Below are 17,955 nucleotides of genomic sequence, written 5' to 3' on the forward strand. Positions count from 1 at the left end.
TGTTTCTTTTATGCAGCAAATTTAAATAAACACAGTGTTCTAAACCATTCTTACATCCCTCTACCTTCTGTGCAGATGTTTGTCGATTGGTATTTAGTTATGATTGTTTTGCCGTTAGTCAAATCCTGTTATATTTAACCATGTTATAGTAAAAGAAATCTATCCTAGATATCTACAGTTTGTAACATTTGAAATCTAATTCAATCTTGTGTTATCCCATCTTCTTCCTCTCCTAGGCAATATCTAAACCACTGGGTTTTGCCATTTTTTGTCTTGAAAATTAGCCATTCACAGATAGTTGCTTGTTAGAGGTGGTCCCTTCCTTGACCCCATGCTCTGACTCTAAATATTCCTTTTCCCCCTCTCTATTTCACCTGACCTCTCTTCTACTTTATTGCATTCTAATTATTGCAGTCTCAACTTTTATCCTCCCTTAGCTAACTCAGATAAATGTGACGCTTATGAAGTATTCCATCTCTCTTTTCCCTGTGTTTGAATGACTTTAACTTACAATACCTCCATTATAAGAAATACTAAGTTCCTCTTTCCTCTTCTCCTTTCCTTCCCCAAAGATTTTGAATCACCCAAGAGCTTTTTTGTTTCCTCAAAGACCTTTTGATCATAAAAGGACATTCATCTTTTCTTTATCTTCAAGAATATAAGCATAGATCCATCACTCAGCTATTTTGAGTGATTATAACTTGTTCACTTTCTTATGGTTCCTTTGCCTGCTGCATTTGCATCTTAAAGACTCTAACTATGTCTTGTTTTCTTCAGAGGAATGCTTGGAAGTCATCAATTCTGTGAAAAATCCATTTCCTCCCTTTTAAGATTATGTTCAACTTTGCAAGATACATTATTCTTGTTTACAGATTATTTCCTTTTACTTTTCTACAGATCACATTTTAATTTTTCCTTTCATTGTTTCTTGATTGTGAGTAGGTTAATTTTGATTGGAATTCCTTGGTATTTCTTTTGCCAATTGCAATATTTTTTTTTGCAATTTTTTGCAATATTTTCTCTTTCGTCTCAGAATTCTAGCACTTGTGAGTCATATTTATTGGCAAGTTTAATCCAGGTTTCCTCTCTGGGGAGTGTCTTATGTGTTCTCTCAGGCTGTGCTATGTGTTCTGGTTCCAAAACTTCCTGATAACTTTTATGCCTTTCTGAAATATGGAATCTAGGCTTTTTATTTTATCACAGTTTCCTAGGAGATAGTGATTTTTGTGTCTCTGACTTATGTTTTCCAGGTCTCTTGTTTTTGATTGTAGATATCTCATGAATAATTTCAATTTTATTGTCTTTTGACAATATTTCTTGTTGTATAATTGGTTTTTTAGTCCCGCCTTCTCCATTTTTATTCCAGGGTGACCATTGTGTTTCTGAGTCCTTTCAATTTCTATTGTAAACTGTAGATCCATTTTCCAAAGTTTTCATTAAAAGCTCTAATTTTATCCCTTATAACTTTTTTAAAAAAAATTTTAAATTATACATTCTAGCCACATTTGGGAATTCTTGTAGTCATTTCATTATCTTTTCTGGGGTTGCAATGATTGCTATTATGAAATTATTCTTTCTCTTGAGGTTTTCCTCTGAAAATTTCTTATTCTGATAGCATTTTTCATCATATTTAAATTTTTTTTAACTTATTTCCTTAGTCTCAGCACTATTTTCTTGTTCCCCTGTGGGAACTTCCTTTGGAGATTACTTTCTTTTTCTTTTGTCTTCCCTTCTTTCCTTCCTTCCTTCCTTCCTTCCTTCCTTCCTTCCTTCCTTCCTTCCTTCCTTCCTTCCTTCCTTCCTTCCTTCCTTCCTTCCTTCCTTCCTTCCTTCCTCTTTTCTTCCCTTTCTTTCTCTTTTCCTTTCCTCCTTCTTTCTCTTTCATCATTTTTCCTTCCATCATTTTCTTTTCTTTTTTCTTCCTCTCTCTCTTTATTTCATCTTTCTTTCAATCTTCCCCCTTCTTTCTATTTCATTTAGTATATTTCTAGCTATTTCATGTTTTTAAAGGAGGATTGGACTTATAAACAACCTCTTAGCTTGCAGGAAATAGTACTTGATTTTTTTTAAGAACTCTAATTTTCATACTACAGTTTCCTATAATTGTTTTTTGAGCTTATCCACCATATGCATTTCTTGAGGTCCATGGCTAATCACCACAACTTCCTTGTTTTCGCTTCTCTCAATTGAATCTCTAAGCAGTCTCCAGAATTTACCAGCCACAAGCATCCTTGGAGCTCCTTTCTATCTCTGACTTCCTCTATGGCATGCCGAATCCTTCAGTGCTTCATCATATCCCTATCTACTGTCTGCTCCAGCTAGGTATTAATACCCATCTTCTACTCTGGTCTACCTCTTCTATGTTTCTCCCTTGTCCCTGTGCTAGGACCCTGATCCCCATCATGATTATCTGTTCATTTCCAGGATGTCTTGAAATAATATCAAAGGAAGATAGTAACTGATCCAATCACCTCTTCTTCAATTCCTTGATGAGTTCACATCTTTGATGAATGTGATCTCATTACTAGGGATATTCCCTCTGAAATAGAAACTTGCATCCCACGTACAACCTTTCCTTTCTGTGCATCTTTTGTTTATATCTTTCCACAAGTCTTCAAAAGGGTGGGAGGGTCTACCCAGCCAGACTCCTAGAGACTTTGCTCTGGGCCCCTTGAAATCAGGTAAATACCAGTGAAACACTGAGGCCATTTATTGGGTTATCCATCTCTCCCTCCCAGGATTAATGGGCTCCCCCTTTTTCTGGTCATATATCTCTTGGAGAATATCTCAATATAGTTTCTTGCGAAGAGTCATTCATTCTTAATAGACTTCAACCTACTCATGTATGCTTGGCACCTTTTAGTCAATTATGTGACATGTCTGCTGTAGTACATAATTTGTGAAAGCCTGTTTTCTCTCTTTCCTACCTTTATCCAAGATGCCTTCAGTGCATCTGAATGTTATTTTTATAAAGCAGGAGTACTTAGCTTTTTTATTTCTTGGATCCCTTTGGTGACTAAAGTTAAGTCTATGGAATCTTTCTCAAAATCACATTCTTAAATACATAAAATAAAATACATAGAATTATAAAAGAAGGAAATCAGCTATTTTTAAACATAGTTATTAAGATGTATTTTAAAAAAACCCAAGTTCACAGACTCTAGATTAAGAATCTCTTCTATAAATGTATAGAAATGTGACTTTGGACAAGTCTCTTAACCTCTGTGGGTCTCAGTTTCCTCATCTGTATAATGAGAAATTTGGACTGACTTCTAAAGTCCCTTTCAGTCATAAATCTATGATTCTACAACTCCTCCCTAATTTCATTATCATTTTGTTTCCTCCCCTGAGCAGTATCTTCCAGAATATAACGTGGAGTGGTACCAATAGATTCATCCAAAGATGGAATGAATGAAGACTGTTGTATCTGGGACCTATTATTTTAAGCACAGAGGAATGGTGCTCCAATAGCCCAGTTGGTACCAGCTTCTCAGGAGGGGTAAGACAAAGATAACCACCAGAAGTGGTTATGAAAAGTAGACATTAGCTAGCCTCTCTCGCTTTTTTTAAATCTCCCTGATAAAATTTTCAAAACTGGGCTTACCAGGCTCAAATGTTAAAATTCTTTAACAAATACCCTCGGATTGCTGGTGTGCCATGTTGCTTTAATCCATTCAGCTGTAATAGCTTTATTAGATTAAACACCCTGCTGAGCAAGTCGAGAACAGTGGGATTATCACATTTCCCTTTGAAAACCCAGTAAAGACAAAATAAATGGTTAACCAAATAGGACACATTCAGTTTGCAGGTGTTCCTAGACAAGGTAAGCTCAGATACACTGGAGGTGCCCCTATTAATTCTTGCTTGCAAAATGCCTTTTAAGTAGCCTGGAGGAATTCCTGAGGAAAAAAGAAGTCATAAAGGCCAAAAAAAATAAAAAGTTCCTTGCCCCCCTCCTCCTTTTGATGTGTTGCTAATTGCATTGTACTGACTGCAGAGACAGCAAGATGAAAACCAGAAAATTTTATTTTTTTCCCACTCTTTTTTTGACTACACCCTAGGTGTGCCAATAACAGTCCTTTATCAAGTATCTCACAGAGTGTCGACTCTTAATGATATTATATATATATATATATATATATATATGTATATATATACACACACATACATATAATACATACATATATACATCTTTTTTCTTCATTTTTTTTTTTTTTAGCAAATCTAATTAACTATTTGAAGTATTCCGTCAAGAGGCACCGATTACCACACACACGCAGTGGGTGGCTCTTCTTGGTTCTCTTAAAGACGTGGTGACTTCCCAGCATTCTGAAAATCCTTGTCTGCTGGAACAATTTGAATTTTGTTATTAGTGACTGCTGGAAATCATAATTCAATAAAGACTAACTCATTTAGAAATGTTTCACACTGTGCATGCATTAGGTAACTTGGGTAACTTAGGAGACACAGAAAAACATATACTAATATTCAGGTCTACACAGGAAATTGGTATGGCACTGAGCAATTTGAAGGGTTTTTTTGTATTATTATTTTTTTTTTCAAAACTGCAGCAGGATTGGAAGGAATGTATTAAAAAAAATCCATGACATCAGTCCCCTCCACTCCTCTCTGCACACTGGCATCTTCACTACCCTCAAAATATATAGGTGGGAGGGATAAAAGGATCTCTTATCAACATTTTAATAATCATCATTTAATGAGTAAATAAGAACCATGGCATATTCCTTTTAGTAACCTCCTTGTATAACCTTGATGCTTTTTCTGGAATGGGCTTGGATTTACCTCTGGCTCCCATGTCTCCCTTTCTTTCTCCCAGTCCCTTTATGACCTTCTCATATTATGGCCATAGAAAATATGGTCATGCCATGAGGGAATGTGCCTCCTGCTCAAGTTTTTTTTTTTCATCTACGTCTGCAGACTGCAGCTGCAGCAGTCTTTGAAAAATACTGGTCTTTGGAAACTGTAATTTTCGAACAATGAATTCTTCTTCGCAGGACACTGCACTGTTTCATTCCTACCCCACACTGTCCAGCATCAGTCTCCTCTACAGTTCATTTGCTGCTCAGGTTCACCATATGACACATGGACCAGTACTTTTTTTTTTCTTCGAAATTCTTTTTTTCAGGGAAGTTTGTTTCATCTTTGAAAACACAGTGCTTCCTGCCGACTTCACAAGACTCACTCTCTTCATTCTCTTTTCCTTTATCCTGTGTGTTGCTTCTCTCTACCCACACTCAAGGAACCCTTCTGCCTTTTTACCAGATTCCTCACACAGTTTTCCATTTGACATCTGAACTGGGTTCATAAAAATGCCACCTCTGCCATGCCTCTTACCCCCATTTTTCTCTATTTTCTTCATTATTTCAAATCTCTTCTCCATTTTTACCAATAAGGTGACACGATTCAACTGATAACTCTTCCCTTCTTCACCCTTTTACAAAGCTTTGGCCAAGTTAAATTGACCAAACATTTACTGAGTACCTACTGTGAAAATGATTGTGGCATAGAAAGCCAGCTTTGAAGTCGGGAGGATCTACCTCTGACACATACCAGCTGTGTGACACTGGATGAGTCACTTACCATATCACTCAGTGCTCCAGGTGACTCCGTAAGACTGTAAGTTAGAGATGAGTTGCTGATGTACATCAATAGAATGAATTTCCACCCTACAATTTCTCCAAATCTAGGAAATCACAGGTTTGGACCACACACACAAAATGAGCAAGTCACCCTGGTGGAAGTGGGGGCCTATACAAATAAAGATTAAGCAGCAGAAACAACAAAAGGCAGTGTTGTCTTTCAGGAATCTTCCATTCCACTGATCCAGTAGAGGACCATTTACTTCTCTTTGTACTGTGAGTCTTAGAAATAAACAAAGGGAGGATATGAAGACATACTCATGCTAAACGTAAGCACCACTAAAAATAGCATGTGTTTCCTTTGTGCATTTGCTCTCTTTCAGAAATCATTTGATATTTAAGAGGAACCCATCTTGACTGAATGGGTAGAGTACTACTTGTATATCTGGGCAGTGAGTCTATGGTCAAGAATTTTTCCTCCTAGAGATACTCCCAGAGACTCCCCATCTTTGGAGATTTGAGTTGTGGATGAGATTGTCTTATCCTCCTAAATGATTGTGCATTTTATCTTATCAAATGAAAGGGAAAAAATGACCATTTGAAAAAATTGTTTTGAAAATCATGGCATCCCTTTGCTCCTTTTATATGTTTCAAATGCAATTATCATGGCTCAGCTATTGATTGCCTTTGATCAATCATATGATTTTTCTCATAATTCCTTTAAAGAGAGACATCAAGTGAAAAAGAAGCCTTCTACTAATTGCAAATGTTAATATTGATATTCAATTGCCTTTTGAGTTAATCTTTTAAAAGCGATATTTTTTTGGGGGAGTTGCATTTTCTTTATAGAGAGTATCTAGAGGAAAGTCATAGATATTAAACTATATTGGGAGAGTGTCAATCCTTGCTCCCCACTCACCACTCCCCACATCTGTTCAATGTTTCTGTTACCTTTCATTTTCTAAAGTGTTACATATGGAATACATATGTCTTTTTGTTCCAGTACTACAGCAGAAAAATAAAATAAAATAAAATAAAAAACCACAGAGAAATCAATAAACACCTGTTATTCCCAGATCTGCAGTTATTTGGGCTCAAAAGTGCCTGCAGGCAAAGTTAAAACAAAAATCCTAGTAAGTCTATATGCCTTCACAGATTTCTTTTTGCCTGCATGAGGTTTTTTTATTTTATTTTATTTTATTTATTTCATTTTGTTTCATCTTATTTTATCCCAGAGTGGACCCTTCACCTTCTGTTATTTTACTGCCCTGGATTTGTTCTCTCCGATGTATATTTCTTCCTTCTCTACACACCATATTTTGTATTCAGCAAAGTGGGGATTTTTCAAACGACTGGAGAATGCAGCCTTGCTTTAGCCCTTGCTGCTATCACAGCGGGTTCCCTAAGCTAGGTTGCCCCCTGCTGCTTCTGTTCCATTAAAAATAAAGCTGGAAATAAAATATGTTTGGGGACCTGCCATTATAGAAGTATCCATTTAGTGTAATCTACTGGAACCAAATCATTTGAAATCAGGTTTGAATATAAGTGTTAGCTTGGGTGTGCAATGGGGCAATTTACATTTTTTTTTTTTTTTTTTTAGTACATAGGCGACACATACGTGAAGGCCGATTCCATGTGTTAGAAGAGATGCTTTTGAAGAGTCATTTATCATGTGGTAGCTTTGCACTGCATCCGTGATCTGTGTGGTATCCTCTGCATCTAGTTCTTTGATTCATTTTTAAATTCAATGACAGAAATTACTAAAAATCTAATACCTGAACCAAAGGCAGAATCCAAGTCTTCTTCAGAATCCAAGGCCTTGGTATTTGTGATTTTCTGCTCTGGAGAATGGAAGTTGCAATCTGTGTAGACCAAGGCTGGTTGTGATGTCACTTAAACAGAAAATGGATTATTTAAAAATCTGATCCAAAAGTAATTTTGAAAGAGAGTTGCTCTTTTCATCTAAGTAGAACTGATTAAAAATTTCAAAATGAGTTTTAGATATTGGAAAGGATGCTTGTAGCTCTTTGGATGTGGAGTGGTCAACTATTTTGGTCCCAAAGGATAGCACGATGGATGGCTTGAGAACTGAAGAATCCAATGGCTTTTGTCTTTCTTTTGTTTACTCATCTCTCCTTCTTTACAGTCCCCTGTCCATCACTAGAGTATCTCAGAAAAGCATCCGTTTCAGAATTTGGTCATATGCAAAGGCAAGAGGATACATTTAAAGAATTTCTTGAGTCGGAGAAATTTGTGATTAACTTCTTTAAAAAGTGGCTACAATCAGGAATTTGGGCCATACCAGAAATGTTTATGGTATTTCTTAGATGAAAGGGGGACAAAGCAGACTCTATTTTTAATTAATTGATATTAATTATTTTAATCTGGATTAATATTAAATTAATATTGATCATACACTCTCTAGGGAAAGACCCCATGTAAATCCTAGCTGATCATAGCATTCAGAAGATGGTCAATACATTACTATGCTATTGGATGCATGGAGGGCATCCTCAGGCTTCACTATTTTACCAGTGATGAGTTGAGCATAAAAAGACATGATTAGGCTGGTCATATCCATCATGGAAAGGGAGGAGGACTAGTCATGTTGTGAGAATGAAAAAATCAAATGGTCAACTTGAGTCGACATGGTATTCCCATAATACCAAAATAAGATAAAGGCCTCCAAAGTTTGTGGGGAGCTCCCTTATAGAGGAATTATGGAAAGATATGGATGGCAACTGTACAGAAGTGAAAGTTGGAGAGGAATTATCATATACATCCATGGAGGGAGCACCTAAAGGGAAGAAATCATGAATTTATCAATTCAATTCAATTTAATTCAGTTCAACTTAACTCATCAGACATTTGCAAAGAAGTAAATTTGTGCAAGGCACTGGCTTAGGTGCTGAGGATGCAAAGTAAAAAGGAAAAATCCATTATCTTCAAAGCTATCATTATTAACAATTCCTCGTAATAGCTCCTGACTTGAATTCCAACCCAGGGCCTGAACATTTTAGCTTTCCAAAGGTGTTTTGGTTTTAGCCCTGACTTCCCCCTTCTTTCTTGACTCATGATATTTTTCAGACTTTCTATTTGTCTGATTTTTAAGTTATGTAGGGCCTTTTCCTGGTTCCTTCTGACTTCTAAAGTTTGTTTCTTACTGTGGCTAGTGGGTGTTGGTGGAATCTCTGTAAGGTGGAAGAATCTAAGTCAAGGATATTCTGTCCTTTTGGCATGTGACCACGGGATGCATTTCAAGGCTACATTCTTTTACATAGTCCCTGCTATTTTAGTTTGAGTTTAGCATTTCATGTATTTCTTTGACCCTTGTTGAATTGTACCTACAACTAGATACTATTTATATGAACTTTTTAATTCCATTTCAGCATGTTTCTAGATTTGAAAGGCATATTTCATAGAGCAGCAATCTGTTTAAATCTTGTTTTACTGTTATCTTGTAGTGTTCTGTTATGCTTTAGAATTCCATGTCAAGTGAAAATTTCCAAAGGAATGCTGGGCTATTCTAAATGTTTGAACCTTCTTGATTTGAAATGATTCTTGTCTTAAAAATTACAGAAGTAAAATTATAACAGATGGACAAATGTAGCCATAAGTTATATCATAAAACATGGCCATTGTTTGGACCCAGCCTTAATCCTAATAGATTTTCTTGAGGAAATAGATGTATAGGTAGTCTTGGATGTCAGAAGGACAGAGGTAACATAACAGGCAAAGTGCATAAATGCTTTAAGTCCAAGGCAAAGTATGGGAGAAAATCATAACATCATAGAATTATGAGATGTTAAAATTGGAAGCAGCCTGAGAGTCCCTACCTCTATTTAACAGATAAGGAAACTGAGACCAGGATAGAAATAGGAACACAGATAGAAGAGGTGGTAATAATATGGTGATAGTAGAAAGGGAAGAAGAGGGAAAACAAGAGAAAATAGTATAGAAGAAAATATGGAATGAAAAGCAATGGTGAATACTTTTAGTTGTCTTTAGAAAGTGATGAGGAGATAATGTGAGAATTTTTTTTGTAATAACAATAATAATAGCTTTTAGTAACTATTAAAATAGCTTTTTGTAGTAGAAATGATAGCATTTATATACTGCTGTAAAATTTGCAATGTATTTTGCTAATGTTGTCTCATTTGATCCTTACAAGAACCATAGAATGTAAGTACTATTATCATCCTCATTTTACAGGTGAGGAAACAGAGGCACAGAGGATAGTAAGTGCCTGAGTCTAAATTTGAACTCATCTTTCATACTCCAGACCAGCGCTCTCTACACTGCACCACCTAGAAGCCAATATAAATTTAAACAGCAGATAAGAAAGATAGTTGTTGGTGGGGACATTCATTACATGACAGATGGAGGAATAAGTGTGTTAGTGAGAAGAAGACCACAGTTGTTTCTAGTGAAATGACTGAAATGGCCACAAGGCATTCTGCTATTGGGACACGTGGGAGTGGATGATTTTTAGTGATTTTATGTAAGGGAAGATGACAACATTTGATTTTTCTCCATGTAAGCAAGAAAGCAAATTTAGGTAGGTATTTCTGAAATTGCTAAAGGGACTTGGGAGATAAGGAGATCATATCAGAAAAGTTGGGAAGGATATATTGAAAGAGTAAAGATGAGATGTTTCATTTTTAATACACTTATGAGAGGTGAAGATAATTCACAAGTATATTTAAGTAGCTTAGAATCTACTTAAATCTCTTTTCTATCTTCCAAAGCTTACTAGATCTGGAAAATATAAAGACAGTAATATGTTAGAGCAATTAACTACTGTCAGATTCCAAAGGAGGGAGAAAATGTGATCATAGGATTAATCAATCTACAAGCATTCATTAGGACCCCACTTTGTGTGAAGCACCATGCTAAGCACTGGAAATACAAAGATAAAAATAAAAACAATCCTGTCCTCCATGAGTTTATATTTAATTGGAGAAGATAGCAAGTGGTTTGCCTCTTTGTAACTTCCATCCTCTGCATCTCTGGGACCAATAAGAAAATATCTAATCCCTCTTTTATGTGCCTCTTCAAACACTAATGTCAGCTATTATATCTTCCTCAGTTATAACATATCTGTTATAACATTATGGTATAATGTTATACCATAACATAACATAACAATTTCTCTAATTCAACCAGTCCTCAAATGGCATAAACTCCACCATCTTGGTTGTTTTTCTCTGGATTCTTTCTAGCTGATCAATATCTTTCCTGAAATATAGTGCCCCAAGGAAATATATTATTAGAGGAGCTGAAAATTGCTTTAACTTTTCTGGGAAACAATTTGTAACTATTCAAGAAAAATAGCACAACTGTTCTTACCATTTGGTACAATAATCTCATTTCTGGACATATGCCCTAAGGAAGTAAAAAACAGAAAGAAAAGTTTGGCACATACCAAAATATTGGCAGTGGCAATTTTTGTGAAGGTAGAAGACTAGAAACAAAGTCGATGCCCATTTATTGGGAAAACAACTGAACAAATTGTGGTATACAAATGAAATGGAATGACTGTTCTCCATAAGAAATAATAGGAGAAATTTAGAGAAACGTGACAAGACTCTAGTGAACTGATGCAGAATGAAATATGCAGATGAAGGGAAGCAATATACACATTGCTTATTGTAATGAAAATAAGCCTAAATGGTAGCCAACTTTAGTTTAATGGTAATGACTAATATTGATCTTACATAAAAAATAGAATTCTGTCCCTCAGTAGAGAGGTGAAGGATTTTGGTATAGAATATTGCCTACCTGTTAGATGACATTGTTTTGTCAGTTGGTTTTAATTTCTTTTCTTTGTTACATGGGACAGTTAAATGGCAGAAAGTTCAATCTTAGAAAATGACTACTTTTTTTTTTTTAAAAGGGCTTGATTAAAATAAAAAAAAAATGATGCCTTTTGTTTTTGTACTAAAGAAATTTCCACTTAAATCTCTCTCTCTCTGCTCACTCTTCCATGTTGAGTACTCCCTTGCAACAAAGATGACCAGGTAAGCAAAACCAGTCAGGAATGACAGATTGTATCTGAAAGTGTGTCCCACATCCTGTACCTGTGGTCCTATCCTTTCTCCTTTGAGACGATAGGTGTGTTACATCTTTAGTTCTCCAGAACTACAATCAATCATTATAATTAGAATTTAGGCAGCTACATGGTGTAGAGGGTAGAGTTCTGGGCTTGGAGTCACTAAGACCTTGATTCAAATGCAGAGCACAGATTAGCACTGTTGTGCTGGGAAAGTCATTTAACTTTTTTGTGCTTCAGTTTCCTGAACTGTAAAATGGGGACTATACTATTAGCATCTCCTTTATAGGGTTGTTGTAAAGATCAAGTGAGATAAAAACTGTAAAGCACTTAGCAAACTGTCTGGCACACATTAGGTGTTTAATAAATGTTTGTTTCCTTCTTTCTTTGTTGTCTTTGACGTTATTGTCGTCATTGCGTATATTTTTCTAGTTCTGTCTCCTGATGTTTCTCTGGTTTCCTCATTTGCATTGTATTTTACAAAACAATGATTTGTAAATTCTATGGAAATTTGTTTGGAATTGCACTGTCTGTAAATTTACTTAGTCAGTGTGGCCATTTTTATTATATTGTGTGACCTGACCATGAACAATAATCCTCTCTCCAGTTATTTGTCTTCCTTTTCTTCTATAAAATTTTTTAAAATTATTTTTAAATGTTCTAAATGTGTCTTGTTAGGTATACTATCAAATGTTTTATGTATTTTAAATTATCTTGAATGAAATTTCTCCTCTAACTTTTCCCTGAATTTTGTTAATACTGTTTAGAAATGCTAATGGTTCTTGTTCATTTATTTTGTATTGTGCACTTTTACTTATACTAAGAATTTTCTGAACTTCTTTTCTGATTCTCTGGGCTTTTCTAAGTAAATCCCCACCCCCACCACATTTTTGCCAGTGTTTATAGCTCTAATTTGTTGCTCTTGGCTTATACAGCTTTTTAAAATTGTATCAGGGACAAGGGACATCCTTGCTTTTTAACTCTAGTGCTAATTGGGAAAGATTTCAAACACGCAGTATTTCACCATTGCAAGTAACATCAGCTCTTGGTTTCATATACTCACATATATAATGTATATTTGCACGTGAGTGTATACACACATATGTGTATACATATATGCATATATACTTTTAATTATATTGAAGATCAGTTCTTCCAAATCTATAATTTAAAAAATTTGTACATAAGTTAGTCCTGTGCCTTTTCTATACTTTCTGATATAAATATGAGAGGTTTTCTGTTGTTATTTGCACGATTAATTATGTTAACAGTTTTCCCAGGGGTGAACTATTTTTGTATCCCTGGGATAAATCCAACTCGGTTGTAATGGTTTTTTTTTTTTTCTGACTGGTATTGCTGTAGTTTCAGTGATAAGATTTTATTTACAAATTTTCCATCAATTTCATTAGTAAAATGTTCTATTGTTCTCTTTTCCTGCTTTATCCTTTCCTAGTTTAACTCTCAGAGCTATTCGGTGTCATAAAAGGATCTTGTTTAATGTCTTTTTGTTTATTGAGAGCACATTTTTAAATGTGTATGAATTGCTTAAAAATACTAAATAGAATTCACTTGTAAATTAAACTAGCCCAGTGGTTGTCTTTGGTAGTTTATTTATGGTCTACTCTATTTTTCTTTCTACAACTGGATTGTTTAAGATCCCTGTGTTTTCGTTTTGCTAATTAGGACATTTTATATTTTGAGTGGTTATTAATTTCTTTAAAGCTCTCAGTTTGCTGATGTATAATTGTATATAATAGCTTTGGTTAATTCTTTTTATTTCTTCTCTGTTCATTGTGAATCTACTTTATTTTTGTGATTTAAAAATTTTTAAAAATCAAGTCAGGTAATGGTTTATTCATTTTGTTAGTCTTTTTGAAAAACAGGTCTAGGTTTTGGATGCTGTTTCCTTTTCAATTTTATCTTGTTCCTAGATCATAGGAATAGAGATCTAGAGGTAGAAGGGATATCAGAGATTACCTAGTCTAACCGTCTCATTTCAAACCAGAAAACTGAGGTCCAGGGAGATTAAATTAAGTGACTTGCCTAAGGTCATACAAGTAGTACCAGAAACAGGATTTCAACCCAAGTTCTGGGCTTTTTCCGTTGTCCTCATGACTTAGTCATCTTTCAATTTACATGATTTCTTCTTCTGTGTTTTTAAAATTTTCTAATATTTTGTTGATTTTTTCAATTTTTAAAAAAATGGAATTCTAATTAATGCGTTCCTTTTAATTTTTGTTAATATATGCACATAGCACACATGTACACATATATATGTATACAGTGTATATGTCTACACATATATTATAAATATTCACAAATGTGTGTATACATGCATATATTAATATATATAAATATATATTTAAGAAATTTTTTTACTTCAAGGACTGCTTTATTTGAATCCCATAATTTTTGATATACTGACTCTTTAAAAAATATGGTGACAGGAACTGAATACAATACTCCAGATGTCACTTGGCAGGGGCAGAATATAATAGATGTAACATTCCCTTATTTCTGGATATTATGTGTCCTTAGGGTGATTTATAATCGTAATTCTTTTAAAATTGCTATCCATTATTTAGAGACATAATGATGATGATGATGATGATGACGATGATGATGGTTCCCATTTATGTAGTATTTTAAGATTTATAAAGTATTTCACAATAATTCTGTGAGGTAGAGAATGCAAGTATTATCACCCCTCTTTTTACAGATGGAGAAACTGAGACCCCAAAGGAAATACCAGTAAGGTTTAATAATTAATTAGTGTTAGAACCTGGCCTACTGTGTTTTAGTCCAGTGATCATCCACTCTATCCCATTGTTTTGTTGTCTAAATGTTATTTAAACAATTCTACTCCCTCATTTGGCATCCTCATCTCTTTTCATAGTTCCTTGACCAATACCAGAGTATCATTAGGATAATATTAATATAAAGAAGGTGGGTATTTATGGAGACAAGCAGCCCAGCTTTATGTCTACACTCTTATGCATCATCCATCAGTTTTGATTGTTCCAATGGACACATATTGGTATGCAAGTTTGTATAGATTACATATATTGTGTGTATATGTATATATATGTGTGTTGAATATATATATATACACTCATACACACACACACACATATATATATACATATATATGCATATGTATTGTCACATTATATGTCATTTATTGGATATTTTCCCCTTATGTTTTCCTATTTTGGGTTATAAGTTCTTAAAGTGAGAAACTTTGCCATCTTCACCTTTTATAAACTGCCATTTCCAAATTCAATAACATACACAGAGGGAAAGTTGAGAAAAAAGCATTTGTTCTTGGTTTCGATTGACCATTTTGCAGTCATTTGAAGTCAGATTTTGTGTGTTTTTAGTGTAAACATAAATTATGTTGCTTAAATTTCAGATTTTCTTTTCCTTTTTTCTTTTCTTCTTTTTTTTTGATAAGGACTTAGAGGTAGCACAAAAATTTCTAAAAAATACAATCTTCCATAGAGTAATGATATGGTGGGATGCAAGAATGTTTTTTGTTGGATTTTAATGAAAACGTAAGTTTTCATTTCAATTTAGGAATCAGTTGAATATATACCTGTATTCACTTTAATAAATCACAGGAAAATGGTGACTAAGGTGATACACATGTCTCCAGGGTCTAATACAATCACAGACTACTCAATCTTGACTCTTGTCGCTAAGATAATATGACCAAGAACTTCCTTGATGTATATGGTTCTGTGCTCTTAAATCACAGCTATGTGTCTACAGGTACATCTATATAGATTTCAATAGATTATGATCCCCATGTACTATATATTCTGTATAAAAATATGTCCCCATTATTATGCCTTTATGTGCCATTCAGCTTGTGAATTTCCCTTAATTGGTTCATCTTGCATGAAGAGAAGGACATTCTTTTGAAATCAACTTTGAGGTGGATTTTTAAATATGCCATTTTGGAGTTCTGTTCTGGTCATATCATTAACTATAGTTTGTGTCATATTCAAGAAAGAAATCACAAAAAAACAAAGTGGAAAATCACAAACCCTGGGAACCAGGAGCCCTGGCCATAGGCTTAGGGTTCAGGTGTTAGGTTTCTTGCAATTGCTGACTCTTAATTAGAAAATGAAATGTATACCTGGATCAGATGAAAAAATGCTTAAGTCTGCTTCATCCTAAAAACATTAGCAAAAGGAACGCAGATTATCTCCACTTTTCAGATGAAACATGGAAGAACATGGCAGAAAGATGGAGTAAACTGATTAATCAGATAGCATAGAAAATATTGCGGTTGGTTATATAATTTAGACAGACTGATTTCTAGTGTTTTATGTACTTGATTTGATTAAGAAACAATGACATAAACTATTATCCATTATGGTACCAAATCAACATTTGCTTATTAATGTATTTATCAAGCACCTTTACATGCCATTGTGCCAGTCATTCTTTTCCTTCTATTCAACTGAACAATCATCCATTAATGACCTACTGTTTACAAAGAAGGCACTGTGTAAGCTGATGAGTATATAGAGGCAAAAATAAAATAGTTGCCATCCTTAAGAGGCTTACATGCTACTGGAGTCACACTCCACGTACAGATCCTTGTAGGGGAGACTGGTACTAGAAAGGATTCAGCATCAATAGTTTAAGAAAACAGGAAATGATTCTTATAGGAGGAGGTGCCTAAACTCAGGCTTGAAGGAAGGGGTGATGATGAAAAGGGTTTGTATTCTAGCTATGGGAAACTTTCACCTTTTCTCTACTCAGTAAACTTCAGGATCTCTCTATCATCTTTAGAATCCATTTTGAACTTTTCTCTTTGACATTCAAAACTCTTTGCAAACTGAGCCCAGCTAATTCATGTACTCTCCAGGCCTATCTTACTGACCTTCTGCTGCTGCTCACAAATGGTGCTCCATCTCCTGTTTTCTGTCTTTTACCCAGCTATTCCCCACATCTGGAACATGTTCTCTCCTCATATCTCTTGCATGAAATCTTTTATTAATTAATTAATTAATTTTTAGTTTTCAACATTCATTACCACAAGATTTTGAGTTCCAAATTTTCTCCCCACCTCTCCCCTCCCCCACCGCAAGACACTGTGCATTCTGATTACTCCTTCCCCCAATCTGTCCTCCCTTCTATCACACACCTCCCTTCCCTTATCCCCATCTTCTCTCTTTTCTTGTAGGGCAAGATAGATTTCTATACCCCATTACCTGTATTTCTTATTTCCCAGTTGCATGCAAAAACAATTCTCAACATTCATTCCTAAAACTTTGAGTTCCAACTTCTCTCCCTTCCTCCATCCCCACTGAGAAGGCAAGCAATTCAGTACAGGCTATACTTGTGTAGTTATGCAAAGATTTCCATAAAGTCATGTTGTGAAAGACTAACTATATTTCCCTCCATCCTATCCTGCCCACCATTTATTCCATTCTCTCTTTTGACCTTGTCCTTCCCCAAAAGAGTTTACTTCTAATTATTCCCTCCTCCCATTTGCCCTCCCTTCTATCATCCTCCCCTCCACACCCACTTATCCACTTCTCCCCTACTTTCCTGTAGTGTAAGATAGATTTTCATACCAAATTTAGTACGCATGTTATTCCCTCCTTAAGTCAAATATGATGAGAGTAGGCTTCACTTTTTCCCTCTCAACTCCCCCCTTTTCCCCTCCATTGAAAATACTTTTTCTTGCCTCTTTTATGAGAGATAATTTACCCCATTCCATTTTTCCCTTTTTCTTCCCAATATATTCCTTTCTCACTCCTTAATTTTATTTTTTAGATATCATCCCTTCCTATTCAACTCACCCTGTGCCCTCTGTCTAACATATATATGTATGTATATATACATATATACACATATTTGTATGTCTATATGTCTATATTTTATATATATATATATATGTAAAATCCTTCCAACTACTCAAATACTGACAAAAGGTTCAAGAGTTACAAATATTATCTTTCCATGTAGGAATGTAAACAGTTCAACTTAATAAGTCCCTTATGATTTCTCTTTCCTGTTTACCTTTTCATGCTTCTCTTGATTCTTGTGTTTGAAAGTCAAACTTTCTGTTCAACTCTGATCTTTTCATCAAGAGTGCTTGAAAGTCCTCTATTTCATTGAATAACCATATTTTTCCCCTGAAGTATTATACTCAGTTTTGCTGGGTAGGTGATTCTTGGTTTTAATCCTAATTCCTTTGACTTCTGGAATATCATATTCCAAGCCCTTTGATTCCTTAATGTAGAAGCTGCTAAATCTTGTGTTATCCTGATTGTATTTCAACAA

The sequence above is a fragment of the Notamacropus eugenii genome, chromosome 1, assembly GCF_028372415.1.
Source record: "Notamacropus eugenii isolate mMacEug1 chromosome 1, mMacEug1.pri_v2, whole genome shotgun sequence".
Lineage (NCBI taxonomy): Eukaryota > Metazoa > Chordata > Mammalia > Diprotodontia > Macropodidae > Notamacropus > Notamacropus eugenii.